General features: G+C 40.4%; 1 protein-coding gene across 1 annotated transcript in view; it reads right to left on the bottom strand.

The window, feature by feature from the left end:
• LOC136856878 (uncharacterized) overlaps positions 1-15438 on the bottom strand; it is a 1002838-nt gene that overhangs the window by 399137 nt on the left and 588263 nt on the right. The gene's annotated exons all lie outside the window — the stretch shown is intronic.

Below are 15438 nucleotides of genomic sequence, written 5' to 3'. Positions count from 1 at the left end.
GAAACATCGCTGGAGTCCCTGTGTATCGCCTAACTCAGTACCAAGTTACATTTAAATGAGTGAGCCAATCAGAAATTATTAGTGACATGTAGGTTGATTTCATAAGCCTGCTAGTCATATGATGAAAACAGTCCTTTTGGTGTCACTGATAAACACTATACTAAGACTGGTTCGCCCATGTCCACTAATTACTGGTTATAGCCCGTCATCCGCTCAATCCACCATGGCCCGTGAAATGCGGTACTAGCGCTCATTCACCTGATATTAATGAGTGTCGGGGGAGCCATGCTCGGGGCCCGCAGGGTCCATGTTTAAACCTGGCTTCGTTCCATGTTGAGCCAACTCCCCCCAATAAATAAGAGACGTTCTAGCCAAGCAAAACAGAACAAAATGACCTCTTTGTTATGAAGTGACCCTGTGTAGTTTTTCCTGCCACCTATAATCTAGACGTTCGTCTTCATGAGGATAAGTTCTCGCTTTGTCAAAGTCATGCCGTATTCAAAAAGAATGAATGAATTAATTAATTAATTTTTCATTCATGACTACGGGGTGGATCATTTCCCTACAGCCTCCAGCATACGGCATCTCAGGATGGATACTGTTTGTTGTTTCCATTGATGAGAACTGGACGTATTGTTCATTAACCAACAGTATTTAGTTATTCAGTAAAATATCTCTATGTGATATCTGTATCGATGTCGATGTCGAGCTATGACTGAAAAAGATACTTCTGGTAAGGAGCAGTTGGGAAAAATGTCCGAGAAAGTACAGTTGCTGGTCCAGGCATCACAAGCTGAAATGTCTTCACTGGGGTTTAGAGGCACCTTCCATCGCTAGAATTCAAAATAACATTTACGCACACTAGCATAGAATGGTCATTAACTCACATATCAAGTACAATGCGAATTTCAAAATAAACAACAATAACTATTGTATTAGAGAACTCTACCTGATCTGTTTAATTAAAGGCATTTACTTAGCACAATGCATCACTTTTTTTAATGCCCAGAAACTGTATAGGATGGCTCTCTACCAAACGTGCAAGTGTAAGACTATTGTCACGAAATCTTGATAAATGTTGTAAAGTAAAGCTTTTACGAACTAATTGCTTTCGCTTGTTTCCTGGAGTGTTTCTTTGCTTTTACGTTGATTTTAATGGCAGAAGGCATTCTCGTACTTGCGTTAGTATGAAAACAAGATGAATATTTTTTTAATGAATGAAATTGCACTTGTACTGCGCTTTAGTATCTCCTTCTTTTAAATTCTTGTGGAGTTCTTCGAAAAATATTTATATTATATAGCGTATAATAGGCTATAATTTACTATAGTGTATTGCTTGGATACCATTGCCTATCATTAGCACTGCGCTTTAGTATCTTCTTCTAAATTCTTGGCGTTAACAAAAAGGCACAAAAAGAAACCATAAAGAATGATATACAATGGATGATAGAACGACGCCATTTTGGTGTATGGAATCACGAAGTCACGGTAGTGCTGCAAAGAAGACATTATGTCATTATTGTTCGGCTAAATGGTTACCATGCTGGCCTTTGATCCAGAGGGTCCCAGGTTCGATTCCCGGCCGGGTCGGGGATTTTCACCTTCATTGCTTGATTCCGATCGCTCGGGGGCTGGATGTGCGCACCGTCTTCAGCATTAAAATTCCTCACAGATGCATAGGTTGCCTATACGGCGTCAACCAGGAAGACCTGCACCAAGCTCATCGAAGGTCACACGCCATTATTATTATTATTATTATTATTATTATTATTATTATTATTATTATTATTATTATTATTATTATTATTATTATTATTATTATTACGAGAATATTAAATACGATCTTCTACTGGTCCAGGGCGCTTAATTTTATGTCCAATAAATCATTTTATCTTCCTTCAACAGTGTTCAGAATTGTAATTAATATTTTCCCGTGAACAGTATTCGCCACTGCTTTATTTACAGTCTCTCCAGGATTTGTAATTAATATTTTCCCGTAAACATTATTCGCCATTGCTTTATTTACAGCCTCTCCTAGTTCTGTAATTAATATTTTCCCGTGAACATTATTCGCCACTGCTTTATTTACAGTCTCTCCTAGATTTGTAATTAATATTTTCCCGTAAACATTATTCGCCATTGCTTTATTTACAGCCTCTCCTAGATTTGTAATTAATATTTTTCCGTGAACATTATTCGCCACTGCTTTATTTACAGTCTCTCCTAGATTTGTAATTAATATTTTCCCGTAAACATTATTCGCCATTGCTTTATTTACAGCCTCTCCTAGATTTGTAATTAATATTTTCCCGTGAACATTATTCGCCACTGCTTTATTTACAGCCTCTCCTAGATTTGTAATTAATATTTTCCCGTGAACATTATTCGCCATTGATTTTTTTTCAGCCTCTCCTTATAGATCGAATACGTTCAACATCAACATCTTCCATAAACATGTATTTCAGTCGACAAATGTGGCATAATTCTTCCATCCATGTGACGCACACTCGTTGCCTGGTTACGATGGTGTCGGTTTTATGTCCGCGCAAAATTGCCCACGCTAAATTGCTTGCACTATTCCAGATAGTAGTACCCGTGCCCCAAAACATATCCATATGAAAAAAGAAAAGAGAAAACATTAGAAAAGGGAGTAAGTAATGTACGACCAACACACAAGGACCATGACAGGGTGTGTACCTAGATTTAAGCTTGCATGTGTGGAGATGATAGAATCCAGCCCCACCGTCAGGAGCCCTGGTGATAGAAGACTGTATAGACAGTCAGTAAGTTATGAAATTCTGATGATAGAATCTACGGCAGACTGTAACTTGAGCGACAGAAATCTTTTGAACATAGGCCTAAATGTGGAAGCTAATCCACGTAATGACATACTGTCAGTTGCAACTGACTAAAGAACATTGTTACTGTAGTAATCAGTTGCATTTTAAGTGATCCGAATTTTCTGTAACTTGTCTGTTCGGCATGTTAATACAATGCATACTGTTTTACAATTCTAGTCCGATGTGCTAGTAAAACCTAAAATCTGAATTACTTTAATAATGATGTATAGTCTCCGGAGAGCCTGGGAATCGAAGCCGGGTCGCCTGCAATCAAAGGCCAGCATATTAACGATTTAGCCATTAAGGCGGACATTTGAATGACTAATTATTACATTATGTGCGATTTTAAAAGGAAATATCATTATTATTTGAAGTTACCTATCTCGAACTTGACAGACAACGAGCCACTATTCAGTTCACTGATCAAGTCTGAACAATTAATAAATTGATCAAAGCAATTTGGAAATTGTTTTATAATCAAACTTTATGACTATCGTAAATCTTGCAAGGCGCCAATGCAACAAAACCGAGGCTATTAGCATATTTGAGGAATGATCTTATTCCTTAGTGAGGATTCGTTTAGCCTGTGTCAACTTCCGAGTACACGACTAGACTCCATGTGGAATGCAGTGTATTTCGTTCCTGACTGACCAACACTTTGACAAAGGCATAGCTACTGCATATTGGGTGTTTTGAAAATTTGTTTGCTGACAAAAACCACTGCGAACTGTGCCAATGGGCGTCTTACCTCCTGATAGGCCAAACAAGCCGGATAAATGTACATAAAGGAACCAGATGAATAACTGTTCTGGATCCTTGAGGGAGCGAATGACAATCGCACGAGATGTTACAAGGATTATAGAGTTAGGGAGTAAAGTTAAGTAAACGCGTGTCCTCATATGGAGGTGGTGCAGCACTTTTCAGGCATCCCCCCACCCCCCTGCTGCCAGTCTTAAATCTTTGGCAGTACCATGAATCGAACCCAGGCCACCGAGGACGACAGCTAATCGTGGTGACCGTTAAGCTACCGTTACGCGGACAGAACTAAGGAGAAGGATACAGCACGCCATTAAAATCTAGTTCATAAAGACTAATATTCGTATATGCGTAGCAAATGGATTTGGAAAATGGTGCACATGATGTGCTATAACTTTTTGCTAGTTTTTCAATGTCAGACTAACACATCGAAGGTTTTCGGTGACGCAAAAATGGGGAAGTGATAGGACCAGGATGGTAGCGGCTGCGGCCTTAATTAACGTACAGCCCCGGCATTTGCCTGGTGTGAAGATGGGAGACCAAAGAAAACCATCTTCAGGGCTACCAACGGAACGATTCGAACCCATCACCTCCTGAATTCAACAGCACAGCTACGCGGCCCAAACCGCACGGCCAGCTCGCTCGGTAATGACGTGCTATAACTTGGACTCTTTTATAATAATAATAATAATAATAATAATAATAATAATAATAATAATAATAATAATAATAATAATAATAGAAGCCTCCGTGGCTCAGACGGCAGCGCATCGGCCTCTCACCACTGGATACCGTGGTTCAAATCCCGGTCACTCTATGTGAGATTTGTGCTGGACAAAGCAGAGGCGGGACAGGTTTTTCTCCGGGTACTCCGGTTTTCCCTGTCATCTTTCATTCCAGCAACACTCTCCATTATCATTTCATAGCATCTATCAGTCATTAATAAATCACTTTTGGAGTGGCGACCCCATCGTACTAACAGCCTATATCTGATTCATTCATTAAATCTCTGACCCGGTCAATCATTGGAAAACAGGTTGTAGGTTTCATTTCAATAATAATAATAATAATAATAATAATAATAATAATCATCACTAGAAGACCCGTGTAGCTCCGCAGCATTCGTTATACATAGGTCAGACAAGGTGTCTTGATATGAAATTGCTCCATGCGATGCCCGGATACTTTCTGAATGTCTACTTTTAGTATTTGTGTTACCTCTTAATTATGTGTCACGTGAATTTTTGTAAATTTCTTTATTATGATGTCGATTGAGATTTTATGAACTATTTTGTAATTTAAGAGTTATTGTTGTGTGTTTAATTAAAAGTTTTAATTTTAGATTATTTAGGGTGTAACTAAATATGTGGGAAAGCTCCGGGGATTCGATAGACGACCTGGCAACTGGCAGAACATGTCCGGTAAACATATGGTTTATTGCTTATGTTTCCGTGTTACAGCCACCGTGGCCTGCTCGTTCTCCCGATCTCAATCCATTATATTTCTACTTATGGGGTCATTTGAAGGCCATTGTGTATGCCACACCTATTCATACCGTGGAAATGCTGCGTTAGCGAATAGAGCAAAGGTGTCAGCAGGTACGACAAACGCCTGAAATATGGGAATGAGTGGGATAGTCAATGATGCGGCGCATTGGCGGCTGCATTACAGCTCGTGGTAGCAATTTTGAGCACCTTGTGTAGAGAACTGTAAGTAGTTTTTTTTTTTTTGCTAGGGGCTTTACGTCGCACCGACACATATAGGTCTTATGGCGACTATGGGATAGGAAAGGCCTAGGAGTTGGAAGGAAGCGGCCGTGGCCTTCATTAAGGTACAGCCCCAGCATTTGCCTGGTGTGAAGATGGGAAACCACGGAAACTTTAAGTAGTAAATTACACTTTATCAACATATATGACCAACATGCATAGTGAAGTGGTCTGTGTTATGTACACCACAAACAATGCCTGTAACACGGAAACGAAAGCAAATAAACCATATGTTTACAGGACATGTTCTGCTTGTTGTCAGGTCCTCTGTAGAATCCCCGGGATTTCCCACATATTTAGTTACACTCTGTATTGTATCGCGTGGAGCTCTGTCCGTGCTGCAGCCCATATTGTCTGGAAGTAGTTGATCACTTGAAATAAACAATCAAAATAAGTGACAAGTATGTATTTACGCGTCGCCCTATGGATATGATGAGCATGATTCCAACCGTCATTAAGACAGTCACCTATCAGCCTACCGAACCCGAAAACCGTGGATTCAAAACTAAACTCGATCATTCGGGACATTTTCGTTTTACCACTTATCAACACCCCCTCCCCCTCCTCCTCTATGCACCAACTCTTTAGTTTCCCGTTCTGTGTTCAAGCACGAATGTGCCTTGCTCGCCACGAGTATCACTCGCTCCTAGGTCACTGTCGGGTGATAAAGCCTCGCGCACTTACTCCATCTAGCGGTGTACTAGTCAACAAAGCGACCCCTTGCTCACGCTTCAGCGAAACGTATTAATGCAGGGCTCTATAAACTATTAAAATGACGGCGACTATAGGCAAACTTGCAGTTTCAACCAAACTTAAACGACATCCGGAGTGACACTATTTATCTCAACGACCCCGAAAAGTATGGATTCAGCACTAATAGCAGTCGTTTTCGATATTTCCTTTTCATGTCACTACATCTCAACCCCCCACCGGTGTCTCTTAACGCCATGGTATTTTTCTCCAGATAGTAAGTCATATGTGTACCAAGTTTGGTTCAGAGCTACGCTGGAAAACAAAACAAAGAAACAAACACACACCCACACAATCTCGGGCAGTTTGGACATTTTCTTCTTCACGTCCTCCCACCCCCTATGGCGATGGTGGCTGAATTTGGTCTTAAATGTCATCCGAAGTGTCACTATTTATCTCAGCGACCCCGAAAACGCTGGATTCAACACAAATATAGGACGTTTTCGATTATTTTTACATGTCACTTCCTCCCCACTAGGGGTGCTAAGTGTGTCTTACTCCCATAGTATTTCTGTCCGGATAGTATTAAGTCATATTGTACCAAGTTTGGTTGAAACTGCAAGTTTGCCTATAGTCGCCGTCATTTTAATAGTTTATACAGCCCTGCATTAATACGTTTCGTTGAAGCGTGAGCAAGGGGTCGCTTTGTTGACTAGTACACCGCTAGATAGAGTAAGTGCGCGAGGCTTTATCACCCGACAGTGACCTAGGAGCGAGTGATACTCGTGGCGAGCAAGGCACATTCGTGCTTGAACACAGAACGGGAAACTAAAGAGTTGGTGAAGTAAACTTGTAAGTCACGAATACAGTAATCAAAGGTGATCTGTCAGAACAGTCTTTTATTGTAATAGATCAATCAATCAATTTACAACGTCATTACATTAACTTGACAATTATCTTGCCAGAGACGTAATCGATTATGGTGATCCACGTAAATGGTGCAATGAAAATTGTACCCTTTTCCCCAACCGGCACGAAGAATATTTTCTATTCCTGCATCTAGTGCAGCAAGTGAAAGAAATTTTAGTGGTGCTGGATATCTTTTGTCAGATAGAAGCAGCTCTCTTAATCCAGATACAGTCAACGATATTATGTTGATACACAATATTCGCATGTCGTTGGTTCGAACGCCACCATCCTGAGAATGGTTTTCTGTGGTCTCCCGTTTCCACTTCCAGGTAAATGCTGGGACAGTTCCTGTTCACAGACCACAGCCGATTCCTTTCACCTCCTTACCCAATTTCATTCACCATCGTTCATTTAATTTTCATTCGCTCCTCCAATGAGGTCGGCGTAAGGAAGGGCACCCGCCTGTTAAAACGTCATATAAATTCATCCCACCTTCTCCCCGTCCTCATATTAAGAAACGGGATTAAGGGGTAGACAGAACACAACAGGACCGAGTAACTGATTTTGTTCGCAGCTGGAAAGAATATGTTATTATTTTTCTTCATACAAAGACATCATTTAACGAGGGAATTACATTTAAGTTTGAAGCAATGGGAAAAAATACATATGTAATTTTCACTGAAAAAATCATATAGCAATAGAATCCATAACACAACGAATATATATCAATCATTCATTTTCGTACTCTTCTTCGTTATTCTTATGTTATGCAACAACCGGCTAAGCGACAATTAGGAAGAAAAAAAATAAAAAAGACGGAATACTGGTACCATCTCTCGACTGAAGAGTCGATCTAACTGCTTGAATACTCACGGAGCTCTGTCTGAATTTAAACAGCTGTAACAGAAGAAAAACGCAAGCGCCACTATCATAATACGGGGTTGCAAGTTATGCATCAAGCGTCTATCCGCCATATTCAAAGACTTAATTCGCCAAGCGGTATTTGGCGTTCTATAATATCCTGGTATGTAGTACGAGTTATTGCTATAGGGCATACGGTGCATTATCATTAGTACATGCTTGTTTTTACTGCATCACTACAGTTGGTTGCTGGCAGTTTAGTAATACATACAGCAAGGTACAGCTTTCATTAACTTAATAATATTAATTATAATTCATCTACTAAGGCCTTGAGGTAGGTGTGCTAGCACTGGTGATAAAGGTATGCTTGGAAGAATGTCGGTTCGATACCTCGTCAGGCAGTCAGAATTTAGGAATTACACTACCACTTCCTTCTTTTTCTTCTATTTGTTTTACGAGTTCGACACTTATTTGCCTGTATGTTTCTGTGAAATTCTTATATAATGAAATAGTAATCGCTATTGAAAAACTTAATATTCTCTTGCTGGTTCTTGGTTATTAACAACAAAATCTAGTGTCTTTTAACGTGTTGTTGCATAACTAAATGTTCCGTGGCCCTGAGCATCAACAAGTTAACCGCAACAGTTTGGCGTTTAGCCGATTGATGCGTGCCTTCGATCCGCAACTGCAAATACGGCTAAGTTAAATTTGAGGAAAACAAGGAAAATATTGCACTGAATGAGTTGTCTTCCGAATAATTGCATTATGCGCACCACATTACGTAACTGTACCAAATATGTATTTATTTTGACTAAAACATCTCTTCTAAGATGGTTTATGTAAACATTCGAAAACTAAGATTTAACGCATAGCAGACTGGTGTATAAAACCGTCCACTTGATCATTTAAGTTCGGTCTAGTGTACAATGACGAAGATATATATCACGTATATTTAAAAAATACAATGGCAAACAAATTAACATATCAGGTACAACCCCAGCATTTGCCTGGTGTGAAAATGGGAAACCACAGCAAACCATCTTCAGGGCTGCCGATAGTGGGTTTCGAACCCACTATCTCCCGAATACTGTACACTGGCCGCACTTAAGCGACTGCTGCTATCAAGCTCGGTATCAGAGGTTTCCAAATGACAAAGTATGTTAACAACCTTTAACAACATTTTCACGATTGAAAAAGCCTAAAGACTTAAGAGCTTGAATGTTTTAACTTTTAACAAAGTAGACTTGGTTAAATTGTAAGTTTTAAAAATAATCTAGATGTCATTGTAATGGTAAAAATGATTCCTAATAAAATCCACCGAACCTTTCAGAGCGGTAAAAGGAAATATGAAATTTTGCTTAAATCTGTACACCTTGAATACGTGTACCAAGAATATCGTATTGTTCCTCTAACGCCTGATGTTCAATCTCCCTTCAACATTTATCATTCTTAAGGTCAAAGGAGGTCTTCAATGTGCCAGTAGGTATCCCGACAAGAGTCTCATTTTGAAGAACTATTATTATTATTATTATTATTATTATTATTATTATTATTATTATTATTATTATTATTATTATTATTATTATTATTATTATACCGGCGACCATCAAGTGATAGTTTATTCAGTTACTGTAACACCTGCAGTACAGGTATAAGACTGTGTGTTTCGGCGACAGTAACTGAGGGCAGGATGGAATGGGGATCTCTAAGACTCTTCGCCCTGATGAATGAAAGAATGATGCTGCAAGTCGGAGTATTTTAAATATGCCGGTGTGAAAAGCCTCAGCTCATTATTTAAGTAACAAAAAAGGTGTCCTGTGAGGGAGCCTTGAGTATGTTAATAGAGTCAGCAAGGCAGGGGTACAAGATGAATGACACTCAGCTGCCAGACACCACCAAATATTTAAATTGGAGCTTACATTCAACAAACTTTCAACTTAATTTACTGACAGTCATATTTAAGTCTATCTGAAACAAACAAGGAAAGATGAGAATACACTTGTGTACCTATTATCACAACCACTGCATAAGAGTAACAAACTATGCTCTTAGCGTTTCATAAAACTAAATTACTGTAGAATGCTGCACTGTTCGGGGCAGATATAACTCATGCGCCGCTCTCTTGCTCCTGTTCTTGCACTGACATAATAGTTGAGTTTTTCTTTTTTGTTGATGTTTTTATACAATTTGCTTTAACGTCCCATCGACAGAGATAGGTCTTACGGCGACGATGGGATAGGACAGGGCTAGGAGTAGAAAGGAAGTGACCGTGGCCTTAATTAAGGTACAGCCCCAGCATTTGCCTGGTGTGAAAATGGGAAACCGCGGAAAACCATCTTCAGGGCTGCCGACAGTGGGATTAATTTTAAACTACCTTGTAATAGTTATTAAAATGTATAAACGTTAGCCTTAATTATTTAAAGTTGTATGTTCAAGGTTGTGGGATCAAATCTCGTCACATTAGGATGGAATATACAAACAGCAGAGTTATGTGACCCAGACGGTACAAGCGCTGGCCTTCTGAGCCCAAGTTGGCACGTTCGATTCCGGCTTCGTCTGGTAGTATTTGAAGGTGCTGAAATACGCCGGCTTTTTACCGGTAGATTTACCAGCACTTATGAGAAATGCTGCGGAACTAATTTCATCACCTCGGCATCTGCGAAATACGAGGAAGCAGTTTATTTTACGACGCATCAACACACGGAGATCTTGTGGCGACGATGGTGTAAGAAAGGATTAGGACTGGAAAGGAAGCCTTAATTAAAGAACAGACCAGCCTTTGCCTGGTGTGAAAATGGGAAACCACGTAAAATCATATGACCCAAACCAAGTAGCCAGCACGCTCGGGCCGAGAGAGAGTAGTAAAAGGGGCGTAAAACAAATACTATTTTTATTTAAACAAACAAACAAACCCATGACACAAGAGCCCATTAAGGGAGATGGCTTGCCAAGACGGCTGCTGCCCAGCCAGACGGCCTGTAGATTTTGGAGTAAGACGTGGTCAGAGTGATGACATCCTCAGCTGTATTGCTACAGTTTCATGATTGGTTCACTGCTTCTCAGCTGGTCTCGCGGGACTGAATGAACCTCGTCCCAACTCACACCACAACTGAAATCCATGAACTGGCCAGGAATCGAACCCGTGGTCTCCGGATTGGAAGCAGGCACGACACTCCTACACTGCTGGAATGCCTAGATGGAATATATGAGTGCTAAACTGTTTGTAAATAGATTGCTACTGGTGAGTTAAAGAATCTCCTTTCTCTAGGTGAACATTTAGCAGCTTGACACTTTTAAATGTTGTTAACATATACAAGAACGTTAAAGACAACGTATTATTATTATTATTATTATTATTATTATTATTATTATTATTATTATTATTATTATTATTATTATTATTATTATTCGAGACTGGGATTGGTGGGTATCTCAGAACTTGAAATAAAGTAACACCTAGGTATTTTCTTGAAACAGTATCGAAAAACGATGATGGAGAACTTTATTCATGAATAATAATAATAATAATAATAATAATAATAATAATAATAATAATAATAATAATAATAATAATAATAATAATCGATATAAATAAAGTTGTAGGGGGTTCGCTGTCTTTAATTTCGTTTATTTGGACAATTTTTCAGATATTTTTCCGTTTTAGGTCAACTCAAGACCGTATCAGTAGTTTTTAGCTTACGTGTCTGTTTTTACCTATTAATTATCTGGTTGCCACACACATTTCCAAATTTAACAAACTCACAAACTAGCCTATCAACTAAATCGATAGTTAACAAACGAAACTCTTAATCAACACGTACAATTACCTACCTCAATACTTAAACAACCAACAGGTTAATACAATATAAAACACCAAGTGACCGGGCGAGTTGGCCGTGCGGTTAGAGGTACGCGGCTGTGAGCTTGCATCCGGGAGATAGTGGGTTCGTATCCCACTGTCGGCAGCCCCGAAAATGATTTTCCGTGGTTTCCCATTTTCACACCAGGCAAATGCTGTGGCTGTAACTTAATTAAGGCCACGGCCGCTTCCTTCCAGTTCCTAGGCCTTTCCTATCCCATCGTCGCCATAATACCTATCTGTGTCGGTGCGACGTAAAGCCATTAGCAAAGCAACACCAAGTGCCAGTTCGGCCGGTGTAGATGTTGGCTTGCAATCCGGAGATGGTGGTTTCGAAGCTCCCCTATCGTCAGCTATGAAGATGATTTTTCCGCAATTTCCCATTTTCACACTAGAAAAATACTGGAGATGTGTGTTAATATACACCACGGTCTCTTCCCTCCTAAAGAGACTGAGTTGGTCCAACGTTAAGCCACTAGCAAAAATAATAAGCAGAAATACGTCCTCATCACATACAATGTTAACACTGCGGATCACGTGTGGAGAACATCAGAACAGAATAACAACGGCGAAAAGAGTGAAATGTAAATAAATCAGCTTAAATGATTACATTACTTTTCGATAACACCTGCTGGAAGACAGGAATGAATGAGACTAAATATTTTGACACCAGTCTTGCAGAATTCTAAAACTGTTGCAGACTACGTGACGCTTGTGTACCGCCAAGGATCACAAATCTTCGTCCTGATGACGTGAACGATTCTACTGAAGGAAACCTGATGAGAGCCAAGTCGTCTTTCAGCCGGAATACAAGCCAAACACGACGGCGCTCGGCTTAACAAAAGGACAAAACAGCTTGATGACATATGTAGAGTCACACTTGGGTCTGCGGTGAAACCAGTGCTGTCACCACACAAATCCTTCCGAGAAGAGGGGGCCTATTTATGTGTTCATTTTTGTTCTTTCTTCAGCTATATTAAATTACGAAAATAACTATTGTTTGAAATGCTCATTAACTAGGACATAATGCCTGGTGAACCACATTTCATGATACTGCTCTACAGAGAATAAGCCTTCATTAGAATATGCCATCATAATGTAACCAACAATTGCAGGCATACATCTGATACATAGGAAGAAAGGGACAAGCTGCTTCACTATTGACATGAAAACATCATCTCCTGTTGCTGTCACTGAAATACATAGCATAAAATTCCGACAGTGGCGGTGGACTCTCAAGAGCACATGAGCACGTGAACACCCAGTTCTAACGCATATTCACGCATTCATGGATACCGGTAATTCAAAATTTTATGCTTTTTTCGACCTGATTTCGTCAATCGATCGAAAGCATTCGACTTATATCGAAGCTCCGTTACACTGACAGCTGTTCGTTACGGCTGACAATGCCAGGGAGCACACTGGATATTTTGCTACAAGCCTTAAGTCTATACGCATGCGCATGGAGATTACGTCATGGTTTATGCACAGATATCTCCATAAGCGAGGAGCACGGTACAGAATATGCCTTTCCCTCTACAACCACCCTCAAACCAGAGATATTATTACAACTGACCACAAGGGTCCACCACCTTCCCTGTTACTGTTGGCCACAGCTCACAGAAGTTACTATTGCATTACATCGCCGGAAGATTTCGCCAGTAGGTAATTCTGCACAGGTGTTCGTAATCACGGGATCAGAAAGCCAGAGCCTCAACCTCAACCAAAGCCTGAGCGACTCAGGCCGGCAGTCGTAATTTTAATCTTCTTGTACACTCAGAAATTAGTCTCGGAAAAATGTATCCTCGGTTAATAAGGATTCTACCATATTATGAGTAGAGAAGCAACCGTACAAGGAACTTTTAGTGAAATGATTTAAGTAAGTGATTTTGTACTTATTTGCATTCTACTCTTAGTAAAAATGGTCTTCCGTACAGAACTTGCTGCGACTTTAATTTTGTATCGTACGAAACATCACAGAAAACAAAAGTGAAAATCATTGTCAATGTAATGTATTCTTAAACCCTTTAAAGAAAGCTGTAGATGTTTGCAATCTAAAATTTTTCTCAGGGTTCTTGCAGGGATCAAATTGTAAGATGAGGTAGTTTTCCCCTTGAAAATACGATAACCAAGTGTAAGACTGTCGTCTGTTTTGGATTCAAGTCTCTCTGAAAACATAGGAGACTACTGACTCGGCGACGAAAGATAAGATTTGGACTCGGTACTTAATGACTTCAACTAGGCCGTGACAGAGAAAGAAGAGAGAACAGGATTTAAGCGACTGTTAATTCATTTACAGAAGGTTGCGAACTAAACGGTGATGCATAAGCACATCAAGTGTTAGTTTTAGAAACGGTGATGAACATGTGTGAATGACTGCATAAAGCGCATAAAGCATGAGTTTTAGGAAGTAGAGGGAAGATTCGGTTTTACGTACCTACCAACTGCTGTAACGATTTTCGGAGGCAGAGAAAAAGCATGTCTTCTGGTCCTTCTCAAAATATGAGTAATGATATTTGATTATAGATTTACTCGCGAGAAACGAACTACAATACTTTAATCATAACTACAATACTTTAATCATAATAAAATAGCCGGCCCCGTGGTGTAGGGGTAGCGTGCCTGCCTCTTACCCGGAGGCCCCGAATTCGATTCCCGGCCAGGTCAGGGATTTTTACCTGGACCTGAGGACTGGTTCGAGATCCACTCAGCCTACGTGATTAGAAAGCCAAGAATAACGGCCGAGAGGATTCGTCGTGCTGACCACACGACACTTCGTAATCTGCAGGCCTTTGGGTAAGCAGCGGTCGCTTGGTAAGCCAAGGCCCTTCAAGGGCTGTAGTGCCATGGGGTTTGGTTTTTTAAATCATAATAAAATAAAAGGTGATCTCGATGCTGCTAAATCATGAAACGAAGCAAAAACAATAAATTATAATATTATATTCTTGTTAGCTTTACTTGTAACTAATTTCACGGTTTTGGAGTCGCGGAAGTGCCGAAATGTTGTCACGCAAGAGTTCTTTTACATACTGGTAAGTCTACCGAACTGAGCCGGTATGGAACCCGTCAGCTTGAACTCAGAAGGGCTTCTGCCATCTGAGCCACTCAGCACGGACAGACACAATGAATACTAATAAAAATAAGAAATTAAACCCAACTCCAAATAGCATTCAACCCATGTAATGTCTCAAAACACCTTGAAAATCCACTCCAGTTTCCAGAAAAGTAACAAATCACCTAGAGCAAGCGATTCCAATTGAGGTGCTCCCACGGCCCCAGCCGGCCCCGGCAGCAGCCCCGGTGCCGTGCTATGGCACCGTTGAGGTGGAGGGGGAAGGAGGAGAAGTGGCAGAGGCAGAACCACAGGTCGTCAAGTCAGCGCGCAGCTTATGAGGTAAGGTAAGGGTTGTTCTGCCCGAAGGCAGGTCCGAACCTCCGCAGAGGTGTTCCTGAGCCGGAGTTTACGTGCGGTAGGGTGGCCAGTTCCTTTCCGCTCCTCCATTCCCTTACCCCCCACCAACAGCGCGTGGCAACCCATCCAACTCCTGACCACGCCCAATGTTGCTTAACTTCGGAGATCTCACGGGATCCGTTGTTTCAACACGGCTACGGCCGTTGGCCAGCTTATGAAAACAATAGTATTTATAACAGTTCTGTGAATACATAAACACACAATTTATTCTGTACATACTTTGCGTTTGTTCATTTAGCGTTTAAGTCGATCGCTGACATCGTTTTGCCGCAACTAATTTACCAA

This window comes from Anabrus simplex, chromosome 1 (genome assembly GCF_040414725.1).
Source record: "Anabrus simplex isolate iqAnaSimp1 chromosome 1, ASM4041472v1, whole genome shotgun sequence".
Classification (NCBI taxonomy): domain Eukaryota; kingdom Metazoa; phylum Arthropoda; class Insecta; order Orthoptera; family Tettigoniidae; genus Anabrus; species Anabrus simplex.
The sequence above is the reverse complement of the archived record's forward strand: the minus strand, read 5'-3'. Positions and strand labels throughout refer to the sequence as shown.